Below are 26,961 nucleotides of genomic sequence, written 5' to 3'. Positions count from 1 at the left end.
ACACCACCATCCTTTACACTCTTTATTCTGCTACTCTTTCCTGAAAACCTCTCCATATGTTAGATCTGGCTTTACTCCATGTACTTCTTCCACTGTTCTATCACTCTGGGTCCCATCTTCCTTGCAGACTATTGTAAACCCTCCCGAACCACCTACCTGAAGGGATATACTTCCCCCTTGAGTTCAGGTGCAACCAATCCAATCTGTACAGGTCCCACCTTCCCCAGAAGGGATTCCAATGATGCAAAAATCTAAATCCTTGCCCCCTGCACCAGCTCGTCAGCCACACATTCAACTGCCATCTCCTCCAATTCTTAACGTCACTGTCACGTAACACTGTCAGCAATCCTGAGACCGTCACCCTTGAGTTCCTGTTCTTCAGACATCTGCCTAGTTGTCGAAACTCACAATTCAGGACCTCATCAGGATGGTCTGATCATGGGCAGTCAGCATGGCGTTGTGAAGGGCAGATCGTGCCTAAAAAGCCTGATAGAGCCCTTTGAGGAGGTGACCAGGCATAACGACGATGGTAGTGCAGTGGGTGTGATCTGCGTGGGTTTTAGTAAGACATTTGACAAGGTTCCACACGGTAGGCTTATTCAGAAAATCAGAAGGCATAGGATCCTGCGAGGTTTGGCCGGGTGGATTCAGAGCTGGCTTGCCTGCAGAAGGCAGAGTGTCGTGGTGGATGGGAGTACATTCGGAGTGGTGGGTTGTGACGAGGTTTGTCCCATGAGGTTCTGTTCTGGGACCTCTACTTTTTTGTAATTTTTAATACCGACCTGGATGTGGGGGTAAAAGTGTGGGTTGGGAAGTTTGCAGACGACACAAAGGTTGGTGGTGTTGTAGATCGTGTAGAGAACTGTCCAAGATTGCGGAGAGACATTGATAGGACGCAGAAGTGGGTTGAGAAGTGGCAGATAGAGTTCATCCCAGAGAAGTGAGAGGAGGGATATTTTGTAAGCACAAACTCCAAGGAGGAGAATAAAGTAAATGGCAGGATACATGAAAGTTGGAGAAGCAGAGGGCTCTGTGGGAACATGTTCACAGATTCCTGAAAGTTGCCCCACAGGTAGATAGTGTAGTTAAGAAAACCTATGGGGTGGTAACTTTCATAATTCGTGGAATAGACTTTAAGATATGCGATGTAATGATGCAGCTGTATAAAACTCTGGTTAAGCCACACTTGGAGTACCGTGTCCAGTTCTGGTCGCCCCACTATAGGCAGGATGTGGAATCGTTGGAAAGGGTACAGAGGAGATTTACCAGGAAGCTGCCTGGTTTAGAGAGTATGGATTATGATCAGAGATTAAGAGAGCTAGGGCTTTACTCTCTGTAGAGAAGGATGAGAGGAGACAAGATAGAGGTGTACAAGATATTAAGAGATATAGTGAGAGTGGACAGCTAGCTCCTCTTCCCCAGGGCACCACTGCTCAGTACAGGAGGACATGGCTTTAAGGTAAGGGGAAGGAAGTTCAAGGGGGATATAAGAGGAATGTTTTTCACTCAGACAGTGGTTGGTGCGTGGAATGCACTGCCTGAGTCAGTGGTGGAGGGAGATACACCAGTGAAGTCTAAGAGACTATTAGACAGGTATATGGAGGAATTTAAGGTGGTGGGTTTTATGGGGCCATGTTCTGAGGGTGAACACAACATTGTGGGCCGATATACCTGTAACGTGATGTACTATTGTATGTTCAATGTTCTATGATCATTCCTCTTCCCTGTGACAGGTTTTTTTTAATCGGTGTTACATTAAGGCGTTGGTGTCACTTTGGTGCTTTGCAATAACATTTTCTTCTACTCTATTTATAGTCTGACTCCACCCGGAGCCGTTCCACTCACCATGGATCGAGAGACCGGCCACTGTCGCGATGAGGGCGGATGTAACTAGACAGAGTAGGCAGATAAGACGGTACGGTCTATTTCCGATTCTCACTTTGGACTCCTGCTCTTGCGCAGCTGTGGAGAGATCGTACGACCATAAGATTATAATACATAGTTAATGAGTCGACAAGAGCTACTAATGAATACTTCAGTATATTATTGATTGTGGTGATGATTTTCTGCAGTCTGAAAAGCTTGAGCATGCAGGTATTCAGAAAGAGAATGTGCTGGCTCTTGTGGAGAGCATCTAGTTGGATACGTCGCCTGAAATGGACGAAATGTACAGCAGGCTGCAGTGAGAAGAAAGGGAGGAGACAGCTAGACCTATGGCTTCGATCTATGCATCATCAATAGCGACGGTAGAAGTTCCGAACGATTGGAGGGTTGCGGATTTTGTCCCCTTACTCCAGAAAGGGAGTACGGATAGCCCAGGAAATTATATACCATTGCGTCTTACCTCAGTGGTCGGTAAGTTTATGGAGAAGATGCTGAGAGGCAAGAAATGTGAAAATTTGAAGAGGTGTAAAATGATTAGGAGTAGTCTGCAGTAAAGGGAAGGTGGTACCTTACGAGCCTGAGGATGTGACCAAACACATTGATGACGGAAGAGCAGTAGATGTAGCGTACATGGATTTCAGCAAGGCATTTGGTAAGGTACCCCATTCAAGGCTTATTGAGGAGGTAAGGAGGTATGGGATCCAAAGGAATATTGCTTTGTGGATCCCAGAACTGGTTTGCCCATAGAAGGCAAAGAGTGGTTGTAGACGTGCCATATTCTGCATGGAGGTCGGAGTGCCTTAGGGATCTGTTCTGGATCCCTTATTCGTCGTGATGTTTATGAATAAGCTGGACGAGGAAGTGGAGGGAAGGGTTAGTATGTTTACTGATGACACAAAAGTTGGAGGTGTTGGGGAAAATGTGGAGGGCTGTCAGAGGTCACAGCAGGATATTGCTAGGATGTAAAACAGGGCTGAGAAGTGACAGATGGAATTCAACCCAGATAAGTGTGAAGTGGTTCATTTTGGTAGGTCAAATATGATGGCAGATTATAGTATTAATGGTAAGTCTCTTGTCAGTGTGGAGGATCAGAGGGATCTGGAGGTCCGAGTCCACAGGACGCTCAAAGGAGCTGCGCAGGTTGACTCTGCGGTGAAGAAGGCTGACGGTGTATTAGACTTCATCAGTCATGGGATTGAATTTAGGAGTCGAGAGGTAAGGTGAGGAGGAGATTTACAAGCACGTTGCCTGGATTGGGAAGCATGCCTGATGAGAATAGGTTCACTAAATTCGGCCTTTCCTCCTTGGGGCGAAAGGGGATGAGACGTCCCTTGATAGAGGTGTACAAGATGATGAGAGGAATTGATCTTGTGGATAGACGGAGGCTTTTTTCCAAGGGCTGGAATGGTTGCCTCTGGAAGAATAGGTTTACGGTGCTGGGGAGTAGGTACAGAGGAGATTTCAGGGGTAGGTTTTCTACTCAGAGAGTGGAGAGTGTGTGGAATGGGGGCCGGAAACGGCGGTGGAGCCGGGGAACACAGGGTCTTTTGAGAGGATTGTATTGAGCAGTAATTCTTCTCTGTTTTTATGTTTCATAAGATGTAGTAGCAGTAGTAGGCCATTCGGGCCACCGAGACTGTCCGCCATTCAGTCATGGGCTGATCAAATTATTTCAGTCATCCTCACTCCCCTGCCTTTTCCCCGTCCCCTTTGAAACGCTGGATAATTAGGAACCTATGTCTCTCTGCCTTATACGCACCCAGTGACCTGCCTTCCGCGGCTGCTCGTGGCAATAAATCCCACAGCTTTACCAGCCTCTGACTAAAGTACATTCTCCGCACTTCAGTTCGAAAAGGTCTTCCTTCAGTCCTGAAGCTGTGCCCTCTTGTCCCAAAATTCCTTACCATGGAAAATAATATTTCCATATCTGATCTGTTCAGGCCTTCCAGCATTCGGAAAGTTTCTACGATATCCCCCTCATTCTACTGAACCTCAGGGAATACAGACCAGGGGCTGCCAGATGTTCCTCATACAGCGACACTGTTATTCCTGGAATCGTTCTCGTGAATCTTCTCTGAACCCTCTCTGATGTCAGTATGTATAAGGAGCCCTAAACTGCACGCAATACTCTAAGTGTGTTCTCACCAGAGCCTTTTGGTGCCTCAGCAAACTCCAAATTCCTTGACTTGGCAAAGGCTGACAGATGTCTGACGGATTCCAGAGATTAGTCAGGTCGTTTCAACACTGTATACAATACGCCTGATTCAGCCTAACTAGTCTCCCCTGAGCCTCCTCCGCTTCCTCCCGAGGAAGCGGTCCAGGTGTCCGACCTCTCGTTGTAACACATGCCACCGAATCCCGGCAGAGTCCTGCTAAACCTCTCCGGAGGCTCCCCAACGCCCTGACATCCTTCCGATAATGGGGTGACCAGAACTGTATTCAATACGCCTGATTCAGCATGACTAGTGATTTTTATAAAGTTGCAACATAACTCCCTGACATTTGTACTCAATGTCCCGACTAATAAAGACAAGAATGCCATAGAACTTCTGAACCATCCCATCAAACTGTGCAGCCCCGTTCAGGGAGCTATGAACATGGACTGCAAGATCCTCTGCCCATCTAAAGTAAGGACATGTTCGGCACAGCACTGTGCTCTGAAGGGCCCGCTTTGTGCTGTAGGTTTTCTATGTTTCTGTGTTTCAACACTGATAGTGTGTCATTTCTATCATTTGACCTATCAAGGTGTAACATTTTAGGCTTGTCCGGGTTAAACTCCATCTGCCCGGTCTCCAAACCATATCTGTTACTGATCTACGTCACACTGAATTGTTTGTCAGTCTTCTCCGCTCTCCACATCATCTCTCGCCGTAACATCTGCAAACCTACTAAACCACCCATCTACAATTTCATCCAGATCATTTTATATACATTTAAGAGCCGAGAGGTAATATTGCATCTATATAGGACCCTGGCCAGACCCCAGCTGGAGTACTGTGCTCAGTTCTGCTCACCTCACCATAGTAAAGCCGTGGAAACCGCAGAAAGGGTGCGGAGGATATATACAAGAATGTTGCCTGGATTGTGGAGCGTGCCTTATGAGAATAGGTTGAGAGAACTCGGCCTTTACTTTTTAGAGCCACTGAGAATGAGAGGTGACCTGATAGATGTGGACAAGATGATGAGAGGCTTTGATCGTGCGGATAGCCAGAGACTTATTCCCAGGACAGAAATGCCTAGCACGAGAGGGCATGGTTTTAATCTGCTTGGAAGTTCGTACTGAGCGTAAGTTTTTTTTTTACCCAGAGAGTGGTGAGCGAGTAGAAAGTGCTGCCGGCGGCGGCGGTGGATGTAGAAACGATAGGGTCTTTAAAGAGACTCCTGGATGGGTACATGGAGCTTAGAAAAATAGAGGGCTATGGGTAAAGCCAATGTAGTTTAAAGGTAGGGACATGCCCGGCACAGCTTTGTGAGCCGAAGGGCCTGTATTGTGATGTATGTTTTCTATGTTTCTATGTTTCTAGCCCACCCATCTACATTTTCATCTAGATCATGTAAACACCTCACAGAAAGGAATTTCACTGGGGATCCGAGTGTCAGCCTGTTGTTACCAGACTGTGGTCAGTCGATGGAACGAGACAGAGGAAGTGGTCGAAGCAGATGCATTAGAAGCTTGGACACTTGGGAGTATGGCACGTGACCCTTCCGGAATGACGTCATTTCTGCGAACTCTGACCTGTTTCTGCAGTGGTTGATGGACCGCCGGGTCCCGAGGAAATGGGAGGATCTTCGTCCTCATCAATGCTGGGTTCCTCTTTCTGAAATTTCAGCTCTGAGTAGCTGGAGTTCAGACCGTCTGGGAGAGAGCAAATCAGACAGTCAGAGAAGGAAGTGAGTGCGAGCGGTAGAAAATGGGAGGGTGTCAGAGAGAGAGAAATAGAAGACAGAGGGGTGAGACAGCCAGAGAGAGGTTGAGGGAGAGGGGGGAGAGAGATGAGAGACACAGCGAGGCAGAAGAGAAGAGCAATGGACAGAGAGGGGGAGAAAGCGATAGGGGCGATGGGCGGGAAGGTTGAACAGAAAGATTGGGGAGGGAGAACGGCGTGAGATATGCGGAAACAGGGGCGGGGCAGGGGAGAAAATCGGGAACAGTGAGAGGTCACGGAGAGGTGTGAGAGAGGGCGAAAGGGGGATTGAGAAGGGAGAGTGAGAGAGGAGAAAAATGGCAGAGGGATGGGGACAAAGAAGAAGAAAATTTGAGAGAGAGAGTGAGAGAGAAGAGCGAGGGCAGAGAAGTCGGGAGAAGGGAAAGTGTCGTGAATAGAGAGGAGGAGAAGGCAGAGGGGATATGAGTGGCAAATTTAGGGACAGAGCGATGTGGGAATATTGGGAAGGGCGGACGGGAAATGATGAGAGGGAGTGGGGAGAGAGGGAAAGAGCGCGAGGCAGAGACCGACAGTGGTAGAGCCGGTGATTATGATAAAGTAGAGACAGGTGGGAGAGGGGACATTGAGAGAGGGCGAAGAGAAGGGGACAGTGGGAAACAGAAGGGAAAATGAGGAGAGGGAGGAGGGGAGAGACGGAGAGAGAAAGGAGAGAGGAGAGGGTGGGAGGGGAGAGCAGGGGAAAGCGGGGAAGGGAGTGGGGTTTAAAAAGGGAGACAGTAGTTAAGTCTTCATGCCGCGCACTCTCCACACCGAACCCTCTACAGCACTCTCTCCTAAAACATCCCAAGGCGCTCCCTCTATACCGTCCGTTCCAGGGGCTCACTCTTCACGGCACCCTCCCAACTCATCACCCCACATTTCGGAGCCCCTCCCATCATCTCTCCCACGCGTTCACTCAGCCTGATACTCAAACAGGGAATCAATAGGGTAACTGTACGTTAGTCCTCAGATCTCTCGGCGGGATTGGACGCCTCACCTAAACAGAATCAATCCAACAAAGATGAAATATAGAAACAGAGAAATCGGTGCAGGTGTAGGCCATTCGACACTTCGAGCCCGCACCGCCATTCGGCATGATCGTGGCTGAACATCCAACTCAGAACCCTGCACCTGCTTTCTATACCCTCTGATCCCTTTAGTCAAAAGGGCCATATCTAACCTCCTCTTAAATATAGCCAATGAACCGGCCTCAACTGTCTCCTGCGGCAGAGAATTACACAGATTCACCACTCTCTGCGTGAAGAGGTTTTCCTCATCTCGGTTCTAAAAGGCTTCCCCTTTATCCTGAAACTTTGATCCCTTATTCTGGACCCACTCCCCCCCCACATCCAACATCGGAAACCATCTTCCTGCATCTAGACTGAACAATCCCTTTAGAATTTTTGTGCGTTTCGATAAGATCTTCCCGCAATTTTCTAAATTTCAGTGACAATAAGCCGAGACGATCCATCTTTCTTCATATGAAAGTCCTGTCATCCCAGGAATCAATCTGCTGAACCTTCTTTGTGCTCCCTCTATGACAACAAACTCTTTCCTCGGAGTAGGGAAACAAAACTGCAACACAATACTCCAAGTGTAGTCTCACCAAGGCCTTGTACAAGTACAGTGGGACCTCCCTGTTCCTGTACTCGAATCCTCTTGCTATGCATGCCAAAATACCTTTTGACTTTTTCACCGACTGCTGTACCTGCATGCCCACTTTCAATGCCTGGTTGCGCCTCCCCTTTTCCTAATCGGCAACCAAACAGATCTGTTTTCCTGTTTTTGCAACCAAAGAGGATAACATTAAATTACATCTGCCATTAATTTGCCCACTCAGCTAAACTATCCAAGTCACGCTGCAGCCGCTTAGCATCCTCCTCACAGCTAACAACGCCGTCCAGCTTTGTGTCATCCGCAAACGTGGAGATGCTGCATTTAATTCCCTCGTCTAAATCATTAATATATATTGTAAACAACTGAGGTCCCAGCACTGAGCCTTGCGGTACCACACTAGACACCGCCGGCCAATCTGAAAAGGTCCCGTTTATTTCCACACTTTACTTCCTGTTTGCCAACCAATTCTCTGTCGAACTGACCAACTGAAACTGACCTCGATCTGTCCGGACCCGGGCGACGAGATGTTTTTGACATTAGGTTGCATGTACAACAGAACAGAAAAGGGAGAGTCAGAAGTCGGGTGAGGACGCCTCCACACCGTCCCATCATACACTCCGGGGGTCAGAGATAAAATGAATCTCCCTCCACACCGTCCCATCACACACTCCCGGGGTCAGATATAAAATGAATCTCCCTCCACACGGTCCCATCACACACTCCCTGCGTACGGCACAGAGTGAATCTCCCTCCATGCCGTCCCATCAAACACTCCCGGCGTACGACACAGAGTGAATCTCCCTCCATGCCGTCCCATCACACGCTTCCGGGGTCAGACACAGAGTGAATCTCCCTCCACACAGTCCCATCACACACTCCCGGGGTCAGGCACAGAGTGAATCTCCCTCAACACCTTCCCATCACACACTCCCGTGGTCAGACACAGAGTGAATCTCCCTGCTCTCCGTCATATGGACGTAAAATGAATCTCCCTCCACACCATCCCATTATACACTCCCGGTTTCAGACACAGAGTGATGCTCCCTCCACACGGTTCAATCACACTCTCCCAGGGTCAGACACAGAGTGAATCTCACTCCACACCATCCCATCATACACTACCGGGGCCAGACATGAAATGAATCTCCCTCCACACCGTCCCATCATAGACTCCCGGGGTCAGACACAAAATTAATCTCCCTCCACAGCGTCCTATCGCACACTGTCGGGGTCAACACCGAGTGAAACTCCCTAACTCCGTCTCTCTGCTCCACTCACCTTGTGAAGGTGACCGTGAGTCCATTTTGGTGAACTTCACATTCAGGTAAGTCTCGCTGCCGTCCATCCTGTCGAGGGTTCTTTCCGTCTCTGAGCTCGAAAGCGGAAGCAGCCGTTGTCAGAGGAAGTCCGTGTTGATAGGACAGTTAGACCGACACCAACGAACAGCAGTTGAACAGCTGTTAAAGAGAGGAAACGAGAGCAGGCGGAGTAAGTCGGGGAGGAGAGGGGATGGGGCGTTGGAGAATGTGATTAGAGTGGTGGGGTAGAACAGTGAAAGTGTGGAGAAATGGGGAGAGTGAGAGAGATGGGAAGGATCGTGGAGGAAGAGAAACGTGTGAATGGGAGATAGTCGGGTGTGTGCAGAGAAAGGGAACGAGTGATAAAGACGGGGAAAGGAAAGAGGGAGAAAAGGGAGAAATAGAGACGGGAGATTTGGAGAGAGATTGGGAGGAGGAGGGATAAAAGAGAGAGAGAGTGCGCGCGCACGAGGAGAAGAGAGGGAGGGATTGAATGAGGGAGCGGAGACGAGGATTGGGAGGAGAGAGCGATATAGAAAGAATAGTCCGAGGGCGGGAATGAGGATGGAGCGAATGTCGGAGGGATTTGTATCACTCAGACAGAGCCTCTTTTGTCCTGGAGATTTGCACTCCGCGGTTGTTTGCTGATTTGCCCCACGGACGCGCACACAGCTCCTGACCACCGCCAGGACTTCAGCCCATCTGTCTGCGAGAAAACACAGAGTGCTGGGTCACAAAGACCCAGCACATCCACCGAGGTGAAAGAGCCACTTTCCTCGCAGAGAGGTGAACAGAATCCAGTGGCGCACTATCTCTTTCGTTCCGTATTCCATCTCACTCACTCTCTCTCTCTCTCGCACTCGGTCTGTTTCTCTCCCTCCCTCTCTCTCTCTCTCTCTCCCCCCCCTCTCGCTCTCTCTATCTCTTTCGTTCCCTGTTCCATTTCTCTCTGTCTCTCTCGCTCTCTCTCTCTCTCTCTCACTCTCTCTCGCACTCGCTCTGTTTCTCCCCTCTCGTCCTCTCTCCCTTTCGCTCTCGCTCTCTCTATCTCTTTCGTTCCCTATTCCATTTCTCTCTCTCTGCCTCTCTCTCTCTCTTTCTCTCTCTCTCTCGCACTCGCTCTGTTTCTCCCTCTCTCTCCCTTCCTCTCTCTCTCTCGCTCCCCTCTTCTCTCTCACACAGACACTCACTCCCTCTCCCGCTCTTTCCCTTTCAGCTCTCCTCCATCGCTCTCTCTCTCACCAACCATCCTCGAGGGGCTTGGTCATAGTTTGAAGGCGCTTGGATGATGCACAAGGGATTGTCACACAGAGTTTATGGATTAAGACAGAGCGATATTGTACTTCCAGCAATGGTGGTCGAGGTGGATCTAATGGGGACTTCTAAGAGACTTTTCGTTAGCAACATTGTTCTAGGATTTTGACGATGGAATTGACCCCTACTTCTATTTTCGTTTCATCCGCAAACATTGCCACAAAGCCATCTATTCCACTCAATCATTGACAAATGATGAGAAAAGTCGCGGTCCCACACTGTCCCCCTGAGTAACACCGCTAGTCACTGTCAGTCAACCGGAGAAGGCCTCTTTTATTCCCACTCGCTGCCTCCTGCCTGTCAGCCATTCCTCTCTCCATGCCGGTGTATTTCCGGTAACTCCACAGGATGTTATCTTGTTAAACAGCCTCATTCATGCCGCTTTTCCAAATACTTTCTGAAAGTCCAGTAAATGACATCCACTGCCTGTTCTTTAGTGACCCTGCTGGATACTTCCTCAAAGATCTCTATCAGATTTGTCAGCAAGATGTCCCATGACAGAAACCAAGCTGACGTTGACATATTTTATCATGTGTCAGCAAGTGCCTCAATTATATGAATAGACTCCAACACTCTCCAAACTACTGTGGGTAGGGGAACTGGCTTACACTTTCCTGTAGAAACATGACCACATTGAAAGCCTACAGTTAAATAGAGGCCCTTCGGCTCAGAATGACGTACCGAACAGGTCCCTACTTCTGAAACTACTAGTCTTACATATGGCCTTCTATTTTACTAAGATCCAGATGAACAGAAACAGATAAAAAAATAAAAGGTGATAGATAAGACAGAGGCAGGAAAGTTGGTTGCACTATTAAAAATGACCTGGATGAGGAAGTAGAGGGATGGGATGGTAAGTTTGCTGATGACTCTCAGGTTGGAGGTATTGTAGATAATGTGGAGGGCTGTCAGAGGTTCCAGCGAGATATTAATAGGTTGCAAAACTGGGCTGAAAAGTGGTAGATGGAGTTCAACCCAGTTAAGTGTGAAGTTGTTCATTTGTGTCATAGTGTTGTCATAAATTTCAGTCAACCATCCCTCCACTTTCTCACCAGGCTGTGTTAAAAAATCAGGAGGGGTAAGGGTCCCTGAACAGATCCCTGAGACACTCCACTGGCGAAAGACATCCATGAAGAATATGACCGGTCTACAACTACTCTTTGCGTTCTGTGGTCAAGCCAGTTCTGGATCCACAAAGCAATGTCCTCTTGGATCCTAGGCCTCCTTACTTTCTTAGTAAGCCCTGTCTATCCGTAAGCCAACCTCCTCTTCCATAGTCACTTCAGTTCGTTTCTAACCCCCAACAATTCTAGATTAGTGATGGGAGATTATGTCGGACATCAGGAGAAGGTGATATGACAGTGGTAGGAGATTCACCACATGTCTGACCCTGGGAGCGTCTGGTTGGACAGTGTGGAGGGAACCTCTCTCTGTGTCTGATCCCGTGATTGTGTGATTAGACGCTGTGGACGGAGATATACTTTTTGTCTGAACCCGGCTGTGTATCATGGGATGGAATGTAGGGAGGTTCGTTCTGTGTTTGACCCCGGGTGTGTATCCAGAGTCGGTCTGAAGGACTCTCTGTCACGTCCCGCGGTTTGTGATGGGACGGTGTGTAGGGAGATTCATATTGTATAACCCCGGTTGTGTGTGAATGGACAGTGTGGGGTGAGCTTCGCTCTGTATCTGACCCTGGGTGACTGTGGAGGATCCGTGTGCAGGGAGATTCCCTCGTTGTCTGACCCCGGGAGTGTGTGATGGGACGGCGTGGAGGGAGATTCCCTCGTTGTCTGACACCGGGAGTGTGTGATGGGTCGGTGCAGAGGGAGATTCACTTTCTGTCTGACCCCGGGAGTGTGTGATGGGACGGTGTGGAGGGAGATCCACTCTGTGTCTGATCCCGGGAGTGTGATGGGACGGTGTAGAGGGAGTTTCACTTTGTCAGACCCCGGAGAGTGTGGAGTCATCCTCACATGGTCTGGCAGAAACCTCTTCCTCGACTGAGCTAATTTCCAGCTGCTTTAAACCATTGTTTGATCTTTCTTTCTTCTCCTCACTGAGGATTGGCCACCGTTGATCTAAAATAACAAGCGACTTTCCTTTTGATCCATCCCTGTCAACAAGTTTGTACGGTAAGTGGGGAACAGAGAACAGTGAGTGACCGTTTGAGTTTTGCTGACAAAGAAATTCTGAACCTACAGGGAGACATCATGTCGTTGCTGATGTAAATAGTTATGAGTACCCTCACTGAAAGGGAGATTACCCTGCAACCATCCAGATTTCGCAAAATCGGTCTCTGTAGATATTTTGCCTCAAGACTCAACCTCAAGTTCAGGAACAGTTATTCCCCCTCAATATTAACCCACAACCATCAGGAAGGAGCTACAGGAGCCTCAGCTCCTAAACCATCAGGTTCGGGACAGATATTAACCCTCAGCCATCAGAAAGGAAGTGCAGGTGCCTCAGGACTCACACCAGTTTCAGAAATGGTCACTACCCCTCAGCAATCGGGAGGAAGGTGCAGGAGCATCCGGACCAACACCAACAGGTTCAGGAATAGCTATACCCCTCAACAATTAGCAGAAGTTACAGGATCCTCAGCTCGCTCTCCACCTGGTTCAGGGACATTTATTAATCATAAGCCATCAGGACGGAGGTACAGAAGCCTCAGGAACTAGACCATCAGGTTCGCAAACAGTGATTACCTCTCAGTCATCAGGAAGGAGATACAGGAGTTTCAGGCTATTCTGCACCACCAGTCTGTGGAACAGTTATTTCCCCTCAACCAGCAGTTAGAGGGTACAGGAGCCTCAGAACCCTCACCACCAGGATTACGAACGGTTATTACCCCTTAACAATCGGGAAGGAGGTACAGGTGCTTCAGGACCCACACCACCAGGTTCAGGAACACTTACTGCCGCTCAGCCATCAGGAGGGAGATACAGGAGCCTCTGGACACACACCGCAAGGTTCGGGAGCAATTATTATTCCTCAAGCATCTGAAAGAGGTGCAGCAGCCTCAAGAGACAAACCACGAGGTTCAGGAAATGTTACAAACCTTCAACCATCAGGAGGGAAGTAGGGATGTATAGATGCCTCAGGACACACACCAGGTTGAACAACAGTTATTATTCCTCAACCTCCAGGTAGGAGGATCAGGAGCCTCAGGACTCACAGCACGAGGATCTGGGACAGATATTACCCATCAACCAACAGGAAGAAGATACAGGAGCCTTAAGTATACAGCATTAATGGTAAGACTATTAACAGTGTCCCCTAGCTCAGGTTTTATCTAATAGAAAAACACATAAAACATAGAAAATAACCCTAGAACACAATATAAACGCTTCGGACCATAGGGTTGTGTCAATCATGTCGCTACCCGAGAAATTACTAGGCTTACCCATAGCCCTCTATTTCTAAGCTCCATATACCTATCCAAAGGTATCTAAAAAGACCTTATCGTATCTGCCTCCACAACCTTTGCCGACAGACCATTCCAATCACTCACCACTCTCAGAGTGAAAAACCCACCCCTGACATCTCCTCTGTACCTGCTCCCCAACACCTTAAACCGGTTTCCTCTTGCGGCAACCATTCCAGCCCTGGGAAAAAGACTCTGACTTTCCACACGAGAAACGCCTCTCAACATCTTATACACCGCTTTCAGGTCAGCTCTCATCCTATGTCGCTCCAAGGATAAAAGGCCGAATTTACTCAAACTATCCTCATAGTACAGACAGGCAGACAGACATACTTTATTGATCCCGAGTGAAATTGGGTTTCGTTACAGACGCACCAACCAAAAGCAGTTTAGAAATTTAGCAACACAAAATCATTAATAATTAAATAATAATAAGTTCATTGTGCCAAGTGCAAATAAGGCCAGGACCGGCCTATCGGCTCAGGGTGTCTGACACTCCGATGGAGGAGTTGTAAATTTTGATGGCCACAGGGAGGAATGACTTCCTATAACGCTCAGTGTTACGTATCGGTGGAATGAGTCTCTGGCTGAACGTACTTCTGTGCCTAACCAGTAAATTATGGAGTGGATCGGAGTCAATTTCCACGATGGCATGCAACTTGAACAGCATCCTTTTTTTCAGACAGCATAGTCAGAGAGTCCAGTTCCAAACTCACAGCATGACGGACCTTAGAATGTGTTTGTTGATTCTGTTGTGTCTGCTACCCTCAGCCTGCTGCCCCAGCACACAACAGCAAACATATAACATAGAACATTGAACAGCACATTACAGGCCCTTCGGCCCACAAGGTGATGCCGACCCTCAAATCCTGCCTCACATAACAACCCCCCCCCTTAAATTCCGCCATGTACCTGTCCAGTAGTCTCTTAAACTTCACTCGTGTATTTGCCTTCACCACTGACTCAGGCAGTGCATTCCACGCACCAACCACTCTCTGTGTCAAAAGCCTCCCTCTAATATCCCCCTTGAACTTCCCTCCCCTTACCTTAAAACCATGTCTTCTTGTACTGAACAGTGGTGCCCTGGGGAAGATGTGCAGGCTGTCCTCTCTGTCTATTCCGATAAATATCTTGTACACCTCTATCATGTCTCCTCTCATCCTCCTTCTCTCCAAAGAGTAAAGCCCTAGCTCCCTTAATCTCTGATTATAATCCATACTCTCTAAACCAGGCAGCATCCTGGTAAATCTCCTGTACCCTTTCCAATGCTTCCACATCCCTCCTCGAGTGAGGCGACCAGAACTGGACACAGTCCTCCAAATGTGGCCAACCAGAGTTTTATAAAGCTGCATCATTACATCACGTAGCGTAAACTCTATCCCTCGACTTATGAAAGGTAACACCCCACAAGCTTTCTTAACTACCCTATCGACCTGTGAGGCAACTATCAGAGATCTGTGGACATGTATCCCCTGATCCCTCTGCTCCTCTACACGACCAAAAATCCTGCAATTTACTTTGTACTCTGCCTTGGAATTTGTCCTTCCAAACTTTACCTTCTCGCACTCCTCAGCGTTGCACTCCATCTCCCACCGCTCAGCTCACTTCTGCATCCTATAAATGTCTCTCTGCATGACGGCACTGGCCACCACAGACTGGTAGAACATCCTGAGTATCGTCCGGCAGATATTTAATGACCTTAGTCTCCTCAGGAAATAGAGACGGCTCTTACCCTTCTTGTAGACAGCCTCAGTGTTCTTTGACCAGTCCACTTTATTATAAATTCTCCCCAACCCATGCAACATCCTTGTAAATATCCTCTGCACGATTTGTATGGTCTCCACATCCTTCCTGTAGTGAGACAATCAAAATTGAGCACAGTACTTAAAGTGTGGTCTGACTTAAAGTGGGGTCTATAGCTGCAATATTACCTCTCGGCTCCTAAATTCAATACCATGATTGATGAATGCGAGTAGATTGTGCGCCTCCTTAACCACAGTGTCAACCCGCATAGCTGTTTTGAGCGTCTTTTAGACAAGGAACCCAAGATCCCTCTGATTATCCACACTGCCAAGAGTCTTACCATTAATACTATATTCTGCCATCATTCTTGAATTACCAAAATGAACCACTTCACAATTTTCTGTGTTGAACTCCGTCTGCTACTTCTCAGACCAGTTTTGCATTCAAGCAATGTCCCGCTGCAATCTCTGACTGCCCTCCATACAATCCTCAACACCTCAAACCTTTGTGTCATAAGCAAACTTACTAACACATCCCTCCACTTCCTCATCCAGGTCAGTTTTACTATCAGAGAAAACTTTCTCTGCCTCTATCTTATCTATCATCTTTCATATTTTATCTGTTTCTATACTATCTCCCCTCGTATTCTGAATTCAAGTGAATTGAGTCGCAGGAGATCCAATATCTCCTCATAGTCTATATCCCCTCATCTCTGCATTTAACCTGGTGAAACTCCGCTACACCGCCTTCAAAATCAGTACATGCATTCTCAAGTCAGGAGACAGGAACTGCGTGCAGTACCCCAGGTGTGGCCTCATCACTACCCTGTGCAGATGCAGCATAACCTCCCAGGACTTAAATTCAATCCCTTTAGAAATTAAGCCTAAAATCTTTTATACAACGAAACAAGAGGCTGAGAGGGAAGGAGTAAAGGCATCTCGGAGAGAAATCTTGTGTTTGACTGCTCGGGGAAATGAGACTAGACTGCGCAGGCGCGTGACGAATGCGCCAACGTTGTTATTTTAGGGTGCAGCGTTGAGAGCGGGCAGTGGAATGAGAATGAGCAGAGTGGCACGGCTTTGGCTCAACAGGCTTCGGCGTGAGCAGCCAGAGGCGAGGGGAGGTTCCGGTATGTTTTGTTTTGTTCGCTTAGAATAGACAGAATGCCGGGCATTATGTTGAAATGCTCAACATGTTGCAGGGTGTGAAAAGTCAGGGAGACCTCTGGTGTTCCTGACAGCGACACCTGCGGGAAGTGCATCCAGCTTCAGCATAGCTCCTAACAAACCGCTTTACGGATCTGGAGTATCTCCGGATAATTCGGGAGAATGAGGAGTTTATAGATAATATTTTCAGGGAGGTTGGTAGGCCAAAGGAGCAGGGCACAGATAATTGGGTTACCGTCAGGCGACGGAAGAGGAAAGGGCATGTGGATTAGTGGGTTTGTGTACCATTAGGGCGGAGCTGAGGAACAATAAGGATATGACCACATTAATTAGGATGTATTACAGACCACCCAATAGTCAGCGGGAATTAGATTAGCAAATCTGCAGAGAGATCGCAGACAGCTGCAGGAAACATAAGGCTGTGATAGTAGGGGATTTTAATTTTCCACATATTGATTGCGGCTCCCATACTGTTACAGGTCAAAAGTTTGTAAAATGTGCTCAGGAAACTTTTCTAAATTAATATAACCAAACTAGAGAGGATGCAATATTAGATCACCTGTGAGGAAACAAGTTGGGACAGGTGACGGAAGTATGTGTCGGGGACCAGTTTGTTTCCAGTGAACATAACGCCATTAGTTTGAACTACACCATGTACAAGGTAGATCTGGTCCTCGGGTTTAGGTTCTAAACTGCAAAAAGACCATATTTGCAGTAATGAGAAATGATCTAATCATTTGGATTGGGTCAGGTTGTTCTCTGGAAAGGATGTGATTGGTGAGGTGAGGCCATCAAAGGAGGATTTTTCAGTTTGTATGTTCCTGTCAGGAATAAAAGAAAAGTGAATAAGACTAAGGTACCTTGGTTCTCTAGGGATATTGGAACTCTGAGAAAGAAGAAGAGAGATATATGTCATATATAGGAAACAGGGAGCAAAGAAGTTGCTTGACGAGTACAGAAGGTGCAAAAAAAACACATTAAGAAAGAAATCAGGAGGGCTAAAAAAAGACGGTTTTGGCAGTCAAGGTGAAGGATAATCGTAAGAGCTTCTACAGCTGTATTAAGAACAAAAGGACTGTAAGGTATAAGAATGGTCCTCTTGAAGATCAGATGGTAGGCTATGTATGGAGCCAAAATAAATGGGGGAGATCTTAAATGCTTTTATTTTTGCGTCCGTGTTATCTAAGGAAACTGAATGGAAATAAGGCAAACAAATAGTGAGGTCATGGATACTATAGAGATTGAAGAGGAGAAGGCGCTTGCTAAATTGAGGCAAATCAGAATGGATAAATCCCCGGGACCTGACAGGGTATTCCCTCACACCTTGAAGGAGACAACTGTTGAAATGGCAGGGGCCCTGGCAGATATATTTAAAATGTCGGTATCTACGGGTGAGGTGCCGGAGGATTGGAGGAGAGCTCATGTTGTTTCGTTGTTTAAAAATTGCTCGAAAAGTAATCCCCGAAATTATAGGCCGGTAAATCTGACGTATGTAGTAGGTAAATTATAGGAAGGAAGATACGAAGATATCTTTCGAAGATATATGATCTACAAGCATTTGCATAGACAGGTGCTTATTAGGGAGTGTCGACATGGCTTTGGTTGTGGTAGGTCATGTTTGTCAAACCTATTGGAATTTTTCGAGGAGGTTACCAGGAAAGTGGATGAAGCGAAGGCAGTGGATGTTGTCTATATGAACGTCAGTTAGCCCTTTGACAATGTCCCACATGGGAGATTAGTTGGAAGATTCAGTCACTACTTCTACCTTATGAGGTGGTAAATTGGATTAGACATTGGCTCAATGGGAGAAGCCAGAGAGTGGTAATGGAGGATTGTGTCTCTGAGTGGAGGCCTGTGACTAGTAGTGTGCGCAGGGACCAGTGCTCGGTCCATTGCTGCTTGTCATCTATATCTATGAACTGGATGATAATGTGGTATATTGGATCAGCAAATTTGCTGACAATACAAAGACTGAAGATGCAGTGGACAGTGGGGAAGGTTTCCAAAGGTTGCAGAGGGTTTTCGACCAGCTGGAAAAAAATGGACCGAAAATGGCAGATGGAGTTCCATAAAGACAGGTATGAGGTATTGCGCATTGGAAGGACAAACCAAGGTATAACGTACAAGGTAAATCGCAGGCACGGAGGAGTGCAGAAGAACGGAGGGATCTGGGAATACAGATAAAAGGAATTAAGAGGAATTTTAAGAGGAAAAGACAGAGTGGACAGCCAGCGCCTCTTCCCCAGGGCACCAGTGCTCAGTGCAAGAGGACATGGATTTAAGGTAAGAGGAGGGAATTTCAAGGGGGATATTAGAGGAAGGTTTCGAACTCAGAGAGTGGTTGATGTGTGGAATGCACTTCCAGAGTCAATGGTGGAGGCAGCTACACTGGTGAAGTTTAAGATACTTCTAGACAGTTTAGACGGTTTTATGGAGGAATTTAAGCTGGGTGGTTATATGGGAGGCAGGGTTTGTGGGTGAGCACAACATTGTTGGCCGAAGGGCTTTTAATGTGCTGTACTCTTCTATGTTCTATGTTAAAAATACCGTAAAAGTGGCTTCACAGGTAGACAGGGCCGTAAAGAGAGTTTTGGTACATTGGCCTTTATAAATCAAAGTATTGTGTTTAAGAGTTAGAACTTTAGGGGGAGGTTGTACAAGGCATTGGTGAGGCCGAATTTGGTGTATTGTGTGCAGTTTTGGTCACCAACTTACAGGAAGTTTTGAATAAGTTTGAAAGCGTGCAGATAAGTTTTACAAGGACGTTGCCGGGTCTTGAAAAACTGAGTTACAGAGAAAGGTTGAATAGGTTATGACTTTATTCCCTGCAGTGTAAAAGAATGAGAGGAAATTTGACAGAAGTAGATAAAATTATGATGGGTATAGATAGGGTGAATGCAAGCAGGCTTTTTAAACTAAGGCAAGGGGAGGAGAAAGTCAGAGGACATGCTTTAAGGGTGAAGGGGGGAACGTTTAACCGGAACATTAGGGGAGGTTTCTGCACACAGAGCGTGGTGGGACTGTAGAATGAGCTGCCAGATGAAGTGGTAAATTCGTGCTCACTTTTAACAGTTAAGAAAAACTTGGACAAATAGGTGAATGAGAGGTGTATGGAGGGATATTATCCAGTTGCAGGTCAGTGAGACTTGGCATAAAAATGTTTCGGCACAGACAGAAAGGGCCTAAGGCCTGTTTCTGTAATGTAATAGAACAATAGAACCATCGAACACTAAAGCACAGTACAGTCCCTTCAGCCATCCATGGTGTGCCGACCGATTTAATCGTTAAAAATGTACTAAACCCACACTAGCCCAGCACCCTCCATTTTTCTTTCATCCCTGTGCCTTTCCAAGAGGCTCTTAAACACCCCTAATGTTTTAGCCTCTGGCACGATCCCTGGCAAGTCATTCCAGGCACTCACAACCCTCTGAGTAAAAAAAAAAACTTAAACCTGAATTCTCCCAATGTTTACCCCTAATGATTACCCCTTATGTTCTATGGTTCTGACAGTCTGCGATCTCTCTGCAGATCTGTTCCTCATAATCCAGCAGACTGTTCGCTGGTCTATAATGCAGCTCCAATGTCATTCCCATACATTTTTATTCTGCATTTCCTCATTCCCACAGCTGAAGAAAGAACAATCGGTGTAGTGTATATGGATTTCAGCAAGGCATGTGTTAAGATACCCCATTCAAGGCTTATTGAGAAAGTAAGGAGGCATGTGATCCAAGGGGACTTACTTTGTGGATACAGAACTTGCTTTCCCACAGAATGTAAAGCGTGGCTGTAGACGGGTTCTGCATGGTGGTCGGTCACCAGTGAAGTGCCTCAAGAATCTGTTCTGGGACCCTTACTCTTCGTGAGCTGCAGGAGGAAGCGGAGCGATGGGTTAGTAAGTTTCCTGATGACACAACGTTTGGAGGTGTTGTGGACAGTGTGGAGTGTTCTCGGAAGTTACAGCGGGACATTGATAGAATGCAAAACTGGACTGAGAAATAGCAGATGGAGTTCTATCCAGATAAGTGTGGAGTGGTTAATTTTGTTGGGTCAAATATTATGGCAGAATATATTACTAGTGACAAGACCCTTGGTAGTGTGGAAGATCAGAGGGATCTTGGGGTTCGAGTCAACGGGACGCTCAAAACAGCTGCGCTGGTTGACTCTGTGGTTAAGAGGGCATACGGTGCATTGGCCTTCAGAAACTGTGGAATTTAATTTAGGAGCCGAGAGCTAACGTTGCAGCTACTTCGGACACTGGTTATACCCCACCTGGAGTACTGTGCTCAGGTCTGGTCGCCTCAGCATTGTGTACCTCAAGGATTGTTGAAAAGAGATAAATATTTAATGAATATACTGCTGGCGGCTGGTAAAGATACTCATATTCGGATACTCATATCACAGGAGAGCCCAACCTTAAATGCATGGATGGAAATTACAATGGACCTTTACAAAATGGTGAGGATAACAGCATCTGTTAATCATGAGTTGGAACAATTTAATTCATACTGTTGGAAATGGTTTAACTACATAACACCTCATAGGCCTGATTTTATTCTTACAAAACAATGAATATGTTGTAAAAAAAAGATCACTCCCTACTTGTACATCGTTTTCTCCCTTTCCTTGTTCTTTATTTCCTCTCTTTTCTATAAGTGTTTTCCTCAGATAAATTTTATGTGATTTCTGGCATATATGACTATATGATATATATGCAAAATATCTGAAATACATCTAATGGAAATGTTTGTTTGATGATGAACTTCAATAAAAAGATAAATTAAGTAAAAAAAAAAGAAAAGAAAGGCAAATTGACTGGATGGGAAGCATCTCTGATGAAAACATGTTGAGTTATCTCTGCCTTTTCTTCCTGGAGCGAAGGAGGGTGAGAGGTGACCTGATAGAGGTGTATGAGATGATGAGAGGCATTGATCTTGTGAAGAGTCAGAGTTTTTTTTTCCAGGGCTGAAACAGTTACCATAGGAGGGCCCAGATTTAAGGTGCTGGGGACGAGGTACACAGAAGATGTCGGGGGTAGGTGTTTTACGCATAGAGCGGTGAGTGTGTAGAATGGGCTGCCGGTAACGTTGGTGGAGACGGATACAATAGGCTCTTTTAAGAGACTTATGGATAGGTACAAGGACCTTAGAAAAATAGAGGACAATGGAAAAGCCTAGTAATTTCTAACGAAGGGACATGTTGGGCGCAACTTTGGAAGGGCCTGTATTGTGCTCCATTTCCACCCTAAAAGATACACTCAGATAAGTTGTCTTGTGTCTTCTGCGGTGATATTTGCTCAGCCCTGTAATGTCACATCTCCTCCTTTAATTCTTCCGCTTTTTCACGTCTAAAATATGGAACCCCGAAATATCGTGCTGTCCTGCTTGCTCCTCCTACACCCAATTCTCAGTAATGTTCACAATATCATAATCACTGTGTTGATTCATCCCCTGAGCTCAACTGCGCATCTTAGAAGCTTCCTGCATTGAAATATATGGAGATCAGGGCACCAGTCATATGATGCACAACCTTTTGATTACTGCCTTTTTCTGGTCTTAACAACATCTGTCTCCATATCGACTCTGTTATCTGCTGTCGAACTCTGAATCCCAACCCCCTGCATCTCCATTTCAACTACACTCCCAAATCTCTCATGCACAGTACTGACAAACACCCGCTAGGATATCAGTTCCTCTCCAGTTTATGTGTAAACCGTCTTCCATCACTTCTGTACAGATCCCACCTTCCCTGGGAAGAATTCAATGAATTTTGATGTCATTCAACCTGCACCGTAGCTTAAGCCACTTGCTAAACTGTATGGTCTTCCTGTGTCTGTGCACACTGGGACAGGTGGTGGTCCTGTCTTTAATGTAATAGCTAACCTAATAGCTAACCCTGACCTCACTGTGCAGAAACACCTTCCCATACATATCGATTTCATTGGAACATATATGGACCAGGACGTCGAGCTGCTCACTCACCCACTTAAGAATCATGGAATCTGTTTGCAATTGCAGTTGAGCCTTTTTCTATTGCACTTAAGTTAACTACATTGTTTCAAAGCTTTAGGAGAGCGGTCATAGAACATTGCCATTGAAATCCTCTCAATTTACACCTAACCATGTCGTGCTCCTGAAAATGTTTAATCAATTTCGCATCAGTTCAGTTTTGGGTCCCATTCATAGAAACCATCTATTTCTTCCCTCCACAGCCGATTCAGTTTTTAGACAATGGGGTTTGAAGCGTTTTATGCGCATTAAGGATTTGCGCACTGATAATATATTTAATAGCTTTGGTTACCTGTGCAGTAAATATGGCCTTCCGTATAAACATTTTATTTTCAATACCTGCAGATTCTCCACTTTGTCAATGAATAATTTCCCTCTTTTCCTGATCTATCACCTGCTATGTGACAAACTCACTCTTAGCTTTAATACTAAAGGGCTGATCACTGTACAATCCTCTCAGCTGATGTCTTTGGGAGTTCAAGATCTAATCAAAACTACTACTAGCTGGGAGGATGACCTTTGGCTGAGGAATATTTGGCAAAAACACTGAATAGGATTCATTTCCCGTTATTATGTGCTAGACTCGGGCTCATTCAATTTAAAGTTTTACACAGTACATTTAAGTAAATCCAGGCGTGCTGACATATATCCTGGGGCAGACGCTGGCCGTGACAGGTGTTCCTTCTCTCCAGCTGATTTAGTGCATTCATTTTGGTCTTTTCTTCGGCTTGATAGCTACTGGGCACTGTTTTTTTTTAAATATCAGTGAGGTTTTGGGGGTGACACTCAGACTTTGCCCGCTTATAGCTGTATTTGATGTGGCAGATTATGTTTTTGGTTTAAGTGCAAACCAGACGGAATTCATTTCACTTACATTGCTTTTGGCCCGTAGGAGAATCTTGCTGGTCTGGAAATCTGCCACTCCCCCATCTGCTGCAGCTTGGTTAGAGGACGTAATGTTTATTCTGAAATAACTCTGAGGGTGTCTGAGGAGAAAGTTCTATTCTAAATGGGGTCACTTCTTGTCCTATTTTGGTAGTCTTAAGGAATTACCTAACAGTTGAGGGCATTTGATTGTACTTGGGAAGTTGCTTCCCTTTTAACACTCATATGGTTTACCTCACAGGGCGGTTGATGAATTGTAATATGAGTCTATTCTGGATCATCTGAGATGTTGTAGATGTGTGTGGGACTTCGTCTTGAAGTAGTGTGGGGGTATGGCTGTGAAATGTCCGTACTTGTATTTGTGAAGGTTTGTATTGTAAATACATTAGCTGTCATTGTATGTTCGGGGAGGGCGGGTGAGGGGAGGTTTGTTTAGGGGTAAGATACAAAAGCAACATGGAGGAAAATGTAATCCATTATGTTTTCTATATTGTGTTGGTTGCTTCAGTAAAATATATTATAAAAAAAAAGAATCATAGAGAAGAAATTCTGTGCAGTGAAAAGAGGAAGGAAGAGGAGCAGAATGGAGGCCACAGAAAGGGTTTTCAGAGTTGTCCGTTAGAGTAGAACATGTGAGGCACCATTTTCCTCCTCCCTGTTTCGGATTGGAGTCTGGTTAAACGCCGAAATCGACTGACCAATGGCTTGAAATCACAGTCAGAGCGAAAATCGCTCCATACAATCCCAGCAGACACTCCTGGAAACATACACTGTGTAACGCTCCCTCCGCAAGGATTCATCACACACCCCCCCCCCCCGAGATCGTACACAGAGTGCAACTTCCTGCAAATTGTTTCAGTCCACACTCCGTGGTCACACAAAGAGTGAAGCTCCGTCCATACCGTCCAACCGCACAGTTCCTGGGTCGGATAACTCGCGAAGCTCCCTATATATTATCCCATGACTCTCTCCGAGTCAGACATGTGAAGTACCTCACGCACCATCGCGGCACACCCTACCGGAGTCAGCAAGCTACGAAACACTCTCCCTCCTCCGTTCTCACAGCTCACCAATATCCAGACTTCTGGCTTTCCAGCAGTCTTGAATTGTGTCTTTCGGAGATGATGATGTGTGTGTGAGCAGATTCTGTGCTGCCGTTAGAGGAAGGAAGGGGAGGAGAGAGGAGGCCAGGGAAAGGGTGGTGAGAATGCAAACACTGATGCAAGTGGTGTGGAACACGTGACCGGCCTGTGCATGCAGAGTTGTGGAGAGATTCAGATCCTGGCGATCGATAGCCATGGTTCGGGGGGAGGTGAAACACCAGCCATCATCTCTCCCTCATACTCCGCACAATTGCCTGTGTCACAGAGTGGGAAGAGAGTGGGGGGGGGGGTGAGACGTAGATAGGGATCTTTTAGCGGGTGGAGTGTATCAGGGAGGGGCGGGGCGTATGTGTACGTACGGGATGATGGAGATGGCGAAGTGTGCAGGAGTGGATGTGGTTCACGAATACGGGGTTGCTTGCAGGTGAGGGATGGGTGACGGAGACGGGAGTGGTGTACTGCAGTCTGTGTGACGGTGACTGCGAATATTGTAGGAGTAGGATAACGGGTGGGGGAGTGGTTTTGGAGAGGGAGGGTGTTATGCATAAGGGGAGGACAGCATTCGAGTTACAGTGCAGGGCCTCACTCTGTGTTGGTATCGTTGAGTAGAGAGATCCTGCTGTGGTGCAGAGCCTGTCAGTGGGTCAGTGTCACGATGAGGTGCGTTTTAATGCCAGATGTGGGTTGTGGCAGTGACACAGAAACACTTTCAGTGTCACAATGTAAAACATCTCCGTGTCACAGTGAGAGTTGGGTGTTTCGTTTATAGCTTGTGCAAACGGTACTGTCCCGCCGGCAATTAAGTTTCACTAATATCTGTCGTGTTAGGTTTAGAGGCGTTGACCCCTGACCTGAGCGCATCTGCCCTTCAAACAATTCTTCCTGCATTGAAACGTACGCAGCTCAGAACATGAGTCCCAGCAGGCTCAACTTTTTCCTTCTTGACTTTTTCAGAAGTCTTAACAACATCTGTCCCAACAACCACTCAACTATCTGTAATGGCGTTCTTGTTTACATGTCCCTGCAACTCTAATATATACCACCAGTCTCCCATTTTAATGGCAAAACTTACCGCTGGGATATTAGTTCGATTCCAGTTCAGGTGCAAACTGAGAAAATTGTTCATGAGAGAGGAAATGAAGGAGCTGAGCAAGGTGAGGGCGGTGTGTCGCGGCCTCCAGGCAGGAGTCTGTGCTGCCCCCCAGTGTTCGCTCGGCAGAGTACAATATGTTTTGTGAACAATTGTCGAATGCAGTGTCATTAAAAATGCCCAGGGTGTCTCAAGCTGCGTCAATGTGTGTGTGTGTGTGTGTGTGTGTGTGTGTGTGTGTGTGTGTGTGTGTGTGTGTGTGTGTGTGTGTGTGTGTGTGTGTGTCTGCGTGTGTGCGTGTGTGTGTGTGTGTGTGTGTGTGTGTGTGTGTGTGTGTGTGTGTGTGTGTGTGTGTCTGTATGTCTGTGTGTTTCTGATTTTCTAATTTTGGACACAACTGCACACACATGAGTTTGGAGAACAGAGTCCCTTTTGCCTCCTATACACTGGTGAAGATAACCACCGCATACCATCGAGGAATCTCGTTCTCGTCCATAGTACCATTTTTCCGTTCCCATAAAAAAAGAGAACCCTATCGATACAGCTCGCCAGATTTCACCACTTGTTCGCTGCTGAGCCACAGAACCATAGTTAGTTTCAGAGATCTGACCGGTGAGACTTTCCCCTGCTTGGTCATTTGCATATCACTCCTCCCATCCAGATGTATCCAAGGGGGTTACCTGTTATTGAGTGGGTTCGCCACAAGTGGTCTCTGCACTACTTCTGGCTGTTTAACCCCTTTCTCCTTCCAGTCTGTCACCCAGTTTCCTGTATCCGACACCCTGGGTGAAATTACCTCTCTATATGTCCTCCCTATCACCCTCTCAGCCTCCCGAATGATTCCCGAGTTCATCCAGTTCCAGTTCCAACCCTGTTACGCAGATCATCACGGCGAGATGCGTGTGGGTGTCCCGGTTTGGAGTCGCTTAGCGTCCGGTCGGGGCTGTGTCCATGTCATGGTGAGGGGTATGTAGGTGTCACAGTGTCTCGCTCACTGACTATGCTGTTTGTGACGTTCTAGTACTCCGTGTTCAACAATCTATCGTCAAAGTCGGTGATATAACCCAGCCCATTGTCTGCCCAATCGATGAGTTGAAATCTGTCTTTTGCCCCCTTGCCGAACAGTGAACGAGAGTCACCTAACAGATCAGACCGTTCGGACCACAATGCTGTGATATACCAATTGAGTAAATCACTTCTGACTGCACAACAACCATCTCCCTGCATTCCCTGCACATTAACGTCCCTGTCAAAGAGGCACATAAACCCCTCTCTCCCTGAGTTTGTCAATAATTCTCATGCGACCAGTAAAGCCACCCCTCGACTTTGAATACTTCCTGCTTCATCACGACTAATACACCCGATACCGGGAATGTTGAGTGGACGCTCCTGCCAGCTCTGAAATGCCGTCTCACTAATGTCTACACAACCATAATTCCAGCCATTGACCCCTGCCCCAGAGCTCATTGGTCTTTCCTACAATACTTCCTGCAGAGAAACGGGGGC

This window comes from Hypanus sabinus, unplaced genomic scaffold, assembly GCF_030144855.1.
Source record: "Hypanus sabinus isolate sHypSab1 unplaced genomic scaffold, sHypSab1.hap1 scaffold_1210, whole genome shotgun sequence".
NCBI classification, from domain to species: domain Eukaryota; kingdom Metazoa; phylum Chordata; class Chondrichthyes; order Myliobatiformes; family Dasyatidae; genus Hypanus; species Hypanus sabinus.
Note: the sequence above shows the minus strand (reverse complement) of the source record.